Source organism: Palaemon carinicauda, chromosome 17 (genome assembly GCF_036898095.1).
Source record: "Palaemon carinicauda isolate YSFRI2023 chromosome 17, ASM3689809v2, whole genome shotgun sequence".
In the NCBI taxonomy this organism is placed as follows: Eukaryota; Metazoa; Arthropoda; class Malacostraca; order Decapoda; family Palaemonidae; genus Palaemon; species Palaemon carinicauda.
The window spans coordinates 124,209,647-124,220,612 of record NC_090741.1 but is presented as its reverse complement, the minus strand read 5'-3'; positions in this window follow the sequence as shown (position 1 = coordinate 124,220,612).

The following is a 10,966-nucleotide window of genomic DNA, read 5'->3' as shown; positions in this document are numbered from 1 at the left end:
CCTTGTCACGGATCTACACAGAATATTGTCCTTGATTATATAATTCTGCTGCGTACACTTTATATATTCCTTTTCCTTAGGATTTCCTTTCAAAGCATTTATGATTTTTTCTAATTTGTGATCTTTTCTTTGCTCAATCTGTAATAATTGAGCGTTCCAGCCCAGATCTTCCTGTTCAGATACAGTTTTAACAATAGGCATGGACGTTGATATATCTATTAATTCAGCTAATGGCTCCGTGCAAGATGACACAGGGTTGCGTGATAATGCATCAGCAATGATATTTGCTTTCCCTGGTAAATACCCAATCCTCGCGCCAAACTCTTGGATGATCAATGCCACCGAGTTCGTTTGGGGCTGTGACTAAAGCCATCAAAGAAGTTGGTTAGGGGCTTATGATCAGTAAGAACCTTGACAGGATAACCGTATATTGTAAACTTAAAATGCACTAGTGAATTAACAATAGCTAGCCCTTCCTTGTCTATTAGTGCATACTTACTTTCGGAAGGTTTCAGTTTACGTGAATAAAGCTATCGGGAAAAACTATTTTTCATATTGCTGAAGCAATACCCCACCTACTCCTAGGTCTGAGGCATCTGTTGCAATGAAAAATTCCTTACCGAAGTCAGGAAATTTCAAGATAGTAGAACTACAGTTCATATTTCAAGGTATTAAACGCCTGTTGATACTGCTCAGACCATATGAAATCTACGCCCTTCTTCGTAAGATCAGTTAGGGGAGCAGCTATTATTGAATAATTGCCTATAAAACGCCTGTAATATCCACTACACCCCAGAAATTGCTGTATTCCCTTGACATTAGTAGGTATCGGAAAGTTACGGATAGCCGACACCTTATCGTTGTATACTTTAAGACCTTGGCTAGACACCATAAAACCTGAATACACCAATTCATTTTTGAAGAATTCACATTTACTAATCTTTTCTCTTGAATTATGCTGTCTTAGGCTCTGTAGCACTAGCTCCAGTTTGCGTAGATGTTCTTCTAAGGTATTAGAAAGGATTACAAGGTCGTCCATATAGGCATGCTATATATCCCCTAATAAGTCTCCAAACACTATGTTAATCATTCTAGTAAATGTTATGGGAGCGCAACGTAAACCAAAAGGCTTACGCAAAAATTCATTATGTGAAAGCCTTTAAGTAAGTCCAAACTGGTAAAATATTTATTCTGACCTAACAAAGATAAAATATCGTCAGTACATGGCACTGGGAATCGATCAGGGATCATTTCCTCATTTAAACGACGGAAGTCTACGCAGATACGCCATGTTCGATCTTTTTTCGGTACAACTATTAATGGAAAATTATAAGGGCTGTTCGATATCCTAATGACTCCTTCTTCTAGCATCTTACCTACTTCATCATTTATCTCATTCTGAAATTTCATAGGGAGTCTGTACGAGGGTACATAGATAATTTTCTGCTTGTCTTTTAACCTTATTTGATGCTCGATCACATCTGTTTTTCCTAAGGATCCATCCGTAGTGGAGAAAACCTCATGATATCCGGTTAAAAGTCCAAAAAATTTCTGCTGAATTTCCTCTTCTTGAATGTGTTTATTGATTTCATTTTTAATAGACTGCAAAAGGGATTCATCCACAACTGATTGAGCGTGATTGATTTCAGCGACGGTAAGAATACGATGTTTATAAACTTCTTCATCCAAGATATGTTGATTTTTGTGAATTACTAAAGTGGTATTTAAATGATTACAGACTTCAATATTACATTGTTGTTGTGAGCCGACTGTATAAATAGCTTGTGTGACGGACAATCCGTTAGTTTTCAAAGTGTCGGAAAGGATTAATATTTTAGATCCCAGCAAAGTTTTCTTTACCCGCACGATTATATTTGAAGTTACGTTCTGCTCGATAGATTGCGTGCAAGATGATATTACAGGTGAACGAGAATTCTGTTGGGTCGCGTATATTATTTCTTTATTAGTGAGACAAGTGATTGGTTCTTCAATGTATGTTACTGTTTTATTTGTCGTCTCCTTTTTATCCAAAACTGATTTTAAGGTATTAGAAGACTTATAGAATTTTCCTTTGATATACATGCCGTGTTTGGTAGGGGCTAAGATAATGTTTCGATTGCCCATAGACGTGTATCCTATAATTACAGCTGGATACATATCAATGTTTTGTACAACGACAAAGGTATCGGCAAACGTGCGCTTACCGACCTTGTACTGAACATGAGTTACTCCTATTACATTTAATTCATTATTTCCTATACCCGAGAGCCTTACTCCGGACTTCTCTACAGGGAAGTTCGAAAATAACAAGTGATGAGTTCTCAAATCCATGATATTACGTGGACTACCAGAGTAAAAAAACAATGTGAAGTTTCGGTGTTCTAAATTTACAGAATATAATGTTGCTCGTAACTTATTTTGGCTTATTATTGTGTGAATTTGTTGCAAATCTACGGGAACCTGCGCCGATTTATTTGATTCGACATCGTGTTTCATAGGAAAATTTATTGCCTCACAATGATCTGACAAAACATTAAATGGATTATTTGATACTACTGATGTTGATACGAATGACCCAACATCACTCTCTTCCCCATTGGAGTTAATTATGTGGTATTTGCTTTGCTTTGCACATTCTGAAAACTAGTCTGACCTTGTGAGTTCTGGCTAGACGGCCCAGGATCAGAGTTATTTGAAGCACTATTTGTTTGTTTTTTATTTTGAACTGCATTGACGTTTGGCTGTTTCTTCTTATTGAACTGAGGATTTCTTTTCCATAGGGAATTGACTGTGGAATTGAGTGTGTGTCTCTAGGATTATGTTGTTGATTACGCGAGTAGCATCGACTATATGAATGAGTTGAATTATTGTGTATCGAACAAAATCGCGTTCTGCAGTCTGCAATCAAGTGACCTTGACGTTTCCAATTATGACACATCATTCCTGCGACTTGATTATTGTTATTAACTACGTTTATATGTTGTGGCTTAGTTTCATTTTTTGCAAAAACTTGAGTAAGCAAGGGATCTAGGTCAGTACACTTAGACATGGGTTTCTTTATCTGTTTGTACACATCTAATTCTTTTCTTTCGGGCATTGATTGTTTTATCAAAACAGCGCACTAAAGCCTCTGGCAACATAATTGTCATGCAAGTTAAGTACATTAATTGTAAGAAATCCTTCACGGTGATGTTATCTCCTGTAACCCATGTGGAATTACCTAAAATATCTTGATATTCATTAAGCCTATCAGCAATGAAAGCCGCTCGTTCTATGACATTAAGCTGAGTCATAGAGGATTGATTAAGTGTATTTCGTAAAGTTAAAACTACATCTAATGCTTCTTCACCGCCATAAATCGCACGTAGCCTAACTTTGAAATCGTCCCATGTAACTGCCTCTTGAAAAGAAACTCCCCTAAGATACGCGCTTGCATCTCCTTTAGCAAAGTCTATGAAACTTTTAGCTTCTTGTAATTGTACAAATGGGTCTGTGATATATTTTGCTTTTAAGTGAGGGGCAACTGATGAAAACCAAGACTCGACATTCTGAGGTAAGAACCCATTGACCAGACCTTGAAAAGGAAGGATAGCTGAACGTATACTTACTAGGGTTACTACAGGAGCGGGGTTACTCGGTCCGGGAGTGGGGATACTCGGTCCGGGATTCACAGGAAGTGTCATGTTTACCATAACTTTTTTTTCTATCTCTTCGATTCCTTGCGATCCTATCAAAATCTCTATATGAATACAGACGTCCACTGCGTAAACGCATAAGTACTATACAATAAAGATATGTTGCATATTATAACACAATCCCCCAAAATAATGATACTAAGACAAAGATATTTCCCGAGAACTTCTGAAAGAAAACGGAATTAGCACAGAGAAAAAAAAAATTCTAGACGAGAATTCAAAGTTGAATACAGTTTCCTTTAATGAAGGAAAATGAAGATTTGCAAATAACTCACCCCAGCAATAATGGACGATCGACTCGTGACATAAAACACTTCACTGCCTAAAACTGAATGAATAAAGAAATGTACTTAGCTTCAGTATATATGGGCGATGATCGATGAGGTAATTTCCTCTCTCTCTCTCTCTCTGGTTTGCGAGAGTTTAGCTGGTTGATGAATGTTTCGATTTGATTTCTCGTCGTATTGTTGAATGTTTATTTACTGGATATGATTCTTGAATGTTTGTTCAGTAAACGTTGATAAAGTTGAAGGACATTCCTTCGGCTTCTTAAGATGTTTTAATGATGTATGTTGATTGAAGATCCTGTTCCTAAGTTTGTATAATATTTATAGTTGATGTTCGATGCGTTCATTTCTTCGGTGGACGTAGATACTTCGTCAAAACTGTAGATTCAATACTGTTGTAACTGCTTATTATTACAGTTGAAATCTCTGGTTATTAAAGTTGAAACCGCTGCCACCAATTGTTGGTGTGGTACTGTTATAAACACACATTGGTGTTCTATCTCATGTCTCTTCAATATGATATAGATTTGTTGGACTTGTAGGTAACTTCTTCTGAATAAGTCTAGGTAAGTTAACTTTAAACAGTTTATTATTACCTCCATCACTGGAGTATGGATTGTTTGGTCGGATGACCATTCCGTATGAAAAGATTAATAGAACTAACAAAACATAGGTTTGCATTGATAACGTTGTATTAGTTATCTCAGCATTTATCACAAATATGATTACACTAGATTATAATCGGAACCCTTCTGGTTTCGTGCAAAGATCAAAGAAGTCAACTGTTTCTCACGGGATGCTTGTGTTATGTTGACTCTTCATATAGAATGTTACCGATGCAATGATTTAGCTTGGTATTACTTTCGCATCCTGTTATGACTTGACGTTCATACTCCATCTCACCTATGCTCCATTGGGTCACGGGTATATATATATATATATATATATATATATATATATATATATATATATATATATATATATATATATATATATATATATATATATATATATATATATATATATATATATATATATATATATGTTATTAATGTATTTTATTTGTTTCCAAAAATTTACTTTTCATTTCACGTATTTTGGTTAGGAAGTCTTGCGTTAACTGTTTTAGGAGTGTTATATGACCACACGAGATATGAAAAAGGGCTTTTGTAAATGTTTTATTTATATATTTTTATGAGGTATTGTGTCATGTTTGACAGAAAATATGCAAATCCTATTTTACCATGTGCTTTTGAAGGATCTCGAAAATCCTACTGTTAGATTGTATCTTTTTTTTATTTCCGAGGAAAAATGTGGGCAGAGCTAGTTGATGGTGTCTCACGGTTCCGTTGGTATGCGTACGAGAGTTACCTGAAATCCAGGATTCGTCTCTCGACATTTTCTATCGAGTTGATAACTCTGACGCCCTTAGGCCAAGCCTAGGTAGAGAATTCCAGCTTCAAGTCATAGCCCCACCCATCACTCTCTCTCAGTGTATTGTTTATTTTTTTTAAAAGTGTTCAGTGAAATCTCAAAGTTTTGGAGTGACAAGCTTTTGTAAATAGAGTGAGTATTTATAAAAATCCTCTTTGAGTTTCTGTAACTGGCCCTGTAGTATCGTGAAAGGTATTTATATCCTTATCTGGTTAACTATATTCATTGAGTGTTGAGACTAATTAAATAGTGTGTAAAATCTAATTTCCAGTGAAACAAGCGTTTGTATAATTTTAATAAGTGTTATTTATTTTGTCATAGTTTGTGGTTTTATGCAGATTCAATATTTCGAGACAAGTGATTATTTAATTTTCAGGCTGTGATTATTTCTTTTGGCTTAGCCTAAGGTTTATTCAGATTTAAATTTCAAGTTAGGTGATCATATAATTTCCAGAGCATAACAGTTTTGTCTTAATGTAAGTTTTGTTCAGATTTAATATTTCAAGTAGTTTTTTTTTCATGTAAATTTTTTCAATGTATTTTAATTAATATAGAATACATTTATTTTAGTAAAGAGTATATTATTTCAATCACCATTGTTTATTTCATATTTGCTCGTATCCTGTTAAGGAATCGTAGTAAAAGATAGTTTTAAATAATGTTTAATAATGATTGAATTGTTTCGTTTTTTGTTTACTTAAGGGATCTTTGGATATTCAGTGTTTTATATATTGCTATCTGGAAGTTAAATAACCGTCTTCTAGCTAAGATGTTAATATTTTCAAATGTAACAGATTTAATGTAAAAACAAAGTGGTGAGTTTGGAATTTGAGAGGTTGCATAGCTTGCCAGCCGTGTTATATATAATATAATATTTTGATTCCCATTCACGGGACCATCTTATAATATATTTTTAGTGCCCAGACCCGGGAGCCATAGTCTAATTTATTCTTGGTGCCCAGACCCGGGACCGAGCGAGTCTGTTTTAAATATTGGTGATAACAGGGGTGTGTTTTGATTAAAGCATTTGAACAATATAGTGTTGATAGGATTTTCTGTATTGTTGGTATATATTTTTGGAGAGGTATCAAATTATTTGTTAAAGTACAAGATGGCACAGTTTACTATCAAAGATTTTTTTAATAACCCAAATGTTTATTAATTGTCAGAAGCTAATGTAACTATAGCACAGGGGGTCTCTATTTTAATAGCATGTGGTGGCCATACATCAAGTGGAATGTTTAAAGCCCAAATCAAGTGTCTAGCCTTAGAAGCCTTGATAAACTTGGGAAAGTTGTTGGAAGAGAATATTATAGCAGTTCGGTAACTGTTGAAGGTAGCTGAGGAAGAATTTTTTAGTGAAGCAAGGACCAGTTGACCCACAAACTGAAGGCATGAAAGCAGAAAGGGATGTAGAGGCTGAGATTCGATGAATTGCAGCCAAGGAGAATTTGATTAAGTTCAAGATGATAGCAAAACAGGAAGAAAAAGAGATAGAAGAGGCATGACATGCCAAGGAAATGTAAGCAAAATGGGAAGAAAGACAATCAGAAGCAAGACATGCAAGGAGAATGGAAGAAAAATAGAGGGAACAAAAAGAAAAGGAGAAGGAAGAGACAAGAGAGAATGCACAATCCCGTGTTTAATGAGTCGGATGCCCAAAGGTTGAATCTAAGGTTCACAGAAGAGGCTACAGACGAGTTCTTCAATCATTTTGAAATGGTCGCATCGATGATGTTTTAAGAGTGTTATATGAGCATAAGAGATATGAAAATGGGCTTATGTAAATGTTTTTTTTTCTTATAATTTTATGAGGTATTGCTTCATGTTTGAGAGAAAATACACAATTCTTATTTTGCTATGGGTTTTGGAAGGATCTCGAAAATCCTAGTGTTAGATTGTATACTTTCTTTTTTTTATTTCCAAGGACAAAGGTGGGCGGAGAGAGCTGAGAGTGTCTCGCTGTTGCGTTGGTATGCATCCGAGAGTTGCCTGAAACCCAGGATTCGTCTCTTGATATTTTCTATCTAGTTAATAACTCTAACGCTCTTAGGCCAACACCCCATACTTCCAGATCTATTTGGAATCTTCTGGAAATAGCTAAGTTTAAGATATATAGCAACCACCGGGAGGCATAGATCAGAAAGAGAATTCCAGCCTTAAGTCATAGCCTTCTCCCCCTCTCTCTCACACGCCTCTCAGTGTATTGTTTTAAAAGTGTTCAATGAAATCTCAAAGTTTTGGTGTGACAAGTTTTTGTAAACATAGTGAGTATTTATAAAAATTCTCTTACAGTTTTTGTAACTGGCCATGTGGCATCATGAAAGGTATTTGTATCGTTATCTGGTTAACTACAGTATATTCATTGAGTGTTAAGACTATTTAAATTGTGTGTAAAATTTAATTTCCAGTGAAACAAGTGATTGCATAATTTTCATAAGTATTATTTCTTTTGTCTTAGTCTGAGGTTTAATGCAGATTTAAAATTTCAAGACAAGTGATTATATAATTTTCTTAGTGTATTTATTCCTTTTGTCTTAGTCTAAGGTTTATGCAGATTTAATATTTTGAGTCAAGTGATCATATCATTTTCAGATCGTAAAATTTTTGTCTTAATCTAAGTTTTGTTCAGACTTAATATTTCGAGTAATTTTCGTTTTTATATAAATTTTTTCAAAGTGTTGTAATTTATTCAGAAATATATATTTTTGTTAAGAGTATAATTTAAATCACCAGTATTTATTTCATATTCGCTTGTATCCTATTAGAGCATCGTAGTAAGAGATGGCTTCAAATAATTCTTAATAATAATTACCCAGTTTCGTTTTGAGTGTACTTAAGAGACTTTTGGATATTCAGTGTTTTATATATTACTGTCTGTGAGTTTTATAACTGTCTCGGAGCTCGGGTGTTAATATTTTCTACTGTAACCGATTTAATGTGTGTGTATGTATATACTGTATATTGTACTGATCAGCAAAGCTGTAGTACGTTGATTTGCTCTGGGTTATCAGACGGAAACCTCCCACCATCATTATTCCACACGGGAAAGCCTAGAGATTGAAACTGGCCAGACCCCAGTCATGAATTAACATTTAACCATTAACTATGGTGAGCATTGAAATCACCAACAAAGAAAAAACAGGCCTCTCTCTCATCTTTTCAAATCTTAGCCATAATGGTAAGAAGACAATCAAAGATAGAGTCATCCTTGTCGGGATTCCGGTACATTGATCACAAATATAAGTTGTTATGCCTGCCAGAACCTTTTACCACCTGAATCTCATGATTTCGACATGCATAGCAGGACTTATGAGAAGCAGGGTACTCAGTTCTAGAGGCCCCATTCACGCTCAGTTGCAGCCTTCAGGTGAGAACGTTGTGGGCGTGGTTTATCTGTGTCGTTGCGTGTATGGCGTGATTTTATTCGTAAGGTTCGAACTCACAGGCGACCGGACAGCTCTAGACCTGTTCGAGCAGACCTGAATGTATGTGAGGTGTCTTCGACGTGGACTGCAGGGTTATCCTCATCCTATGGTTAAAAGTCACCGTAGGAGAACCCTAGTAGGCTAGCACTATGTCAGACATCTTGGTAGATAAAAGATTTTGGAACTAATTCATTGATGTATACAAGTCTATCCCTTAGTGATATAGCTAGGGTGCCAGACATTCTGATTTTGCGGGACATATCCCGAATTTTATCCTTTTGTCCCGTGTCCCAGACTAGACCCTCACAGGATGCTTTTTGTCCCGCATTTAGTTCATCATTAAAAATATCTAAATAAATAAAAAAAATTAAAAAAATTTAAAATCCTTACCTCATGATATAATGGTGATTCTTTTTTTAAATTACGATGATGATAATGTAAATTGAATAACCAAAACATGTTTATAAAGGTTTACTTTTTTTCAAATAAAGCAGCCAATCGCGTTTGCAAATTATTAAATTGGTTAGCACCAGGTGAGCGCTGACTATGGAGTAGTAACATACTGTGACATTTCATTTTAACCCTCCATACCTTGCTACAGCCTACTTTTTCCTCTTTAAAACTAATTGCATGTAGCCCAAGATGTCAAAACATAAATGTAAATTTCGTGATGAATAATCCAGCGAGTGGACATTTATCAAACAAGGAAGCAATTGCTTTGAAGCCATTACAATTTCATTATTGAGCATGTCGGGAAGAATGATATCATGAGACACATTGATTTGGCAAAGCACGCAGAAAGCATTTCCTCCACTTCAAAAGATGATAAAATAACAAACTTCATGATCAAGAAAAACACAACAAACCTCATTACCAAGAAAAACACAGATAGAGAAAATAAGATATTAGCCTCATAAGTAGCCATGACCTTTCATACTGTTTGCCATCATTCAATTCAAACGATTGTACAAATATACTACTACCAATATTATTATTATTATTATTATTATTATTATTATTATTATTATTATTATTATTATTATTATTATTATTATTATTATTATTATTATTATTCTTATGATAATAATAATAATAATGATTACAATAATAATAATAATAATAATAATTATTATTATTATTATTATTATTATTATTATTATTATTATTATTATTATTACCTATGCTACAACCCTAGTGAGGAAAGGAAATAAAGAAAAACTACAAGACGTGTAAGACCAATAACAACATTAAAATAAATTTTTCATATATAAACTATAAATACTTGAAAATTATAAGAGGATAAAAACTTCAAATAACAAGAGGAAGAAAAACAAGGTAGAATAGTGTGCCTGTGTGTGCCCTCAAGCAAGAGATCTCTAACCAAAGTTATTGGTAGAACATGGACAAAGGCTATGGCACTACCCAAGACTAGAAAAAATTGTTTGATTTAGAAAGCTTTGATGTCTTTTCGTGGATGTTATTAGATGTACCTCCAGTATGGGAACAGATACAATCTTCTTGTCTAGTGTTAAAAGACAAAGGAGTAAACATTTATACAACGTGCTTTTTTGCCTGTGGTCAACTAATAAAATCCTTATTGATCAACAATTGCAGAACAAACTTGATGAATGGATGACCAAGATGTGTCATGCAAGATGGTTTTCCATCCTTCAACAGTTAGACTTCAAGGAACAGTCTTCTGAAATATCCATTTTGTGTGAATATTCATTCAATATTCCTGCTCATAATGCAAATGTGATTCTATGATGACTGCTCAATGGACCGACTATAGATGCTATTTTACAGTTTAAATGGAATATAGATTGTCTTTGCAAAGAATTTTACAGACATGCTTTCCATACGAAAAAGTTTATTTGTTTCATAAATATTGATTACTACTTTTCCAAGTTAGTCTCGTTTTCTTTATTTTCATTCTTGTAATTTGCCTTAAATATTAATTTTCCTAGTTTTGTTTCTTTATATCCCATTGAAATGCTTGATATTTTTCGATACGTGTCTAGATTTTTATATGTTGATCTGTGTGTATGTATACTATATATGTATAAATTTATCTAGATATAAATATTATAGGCTGAGTATTGAGAGATTTAAGAGTGTCCCG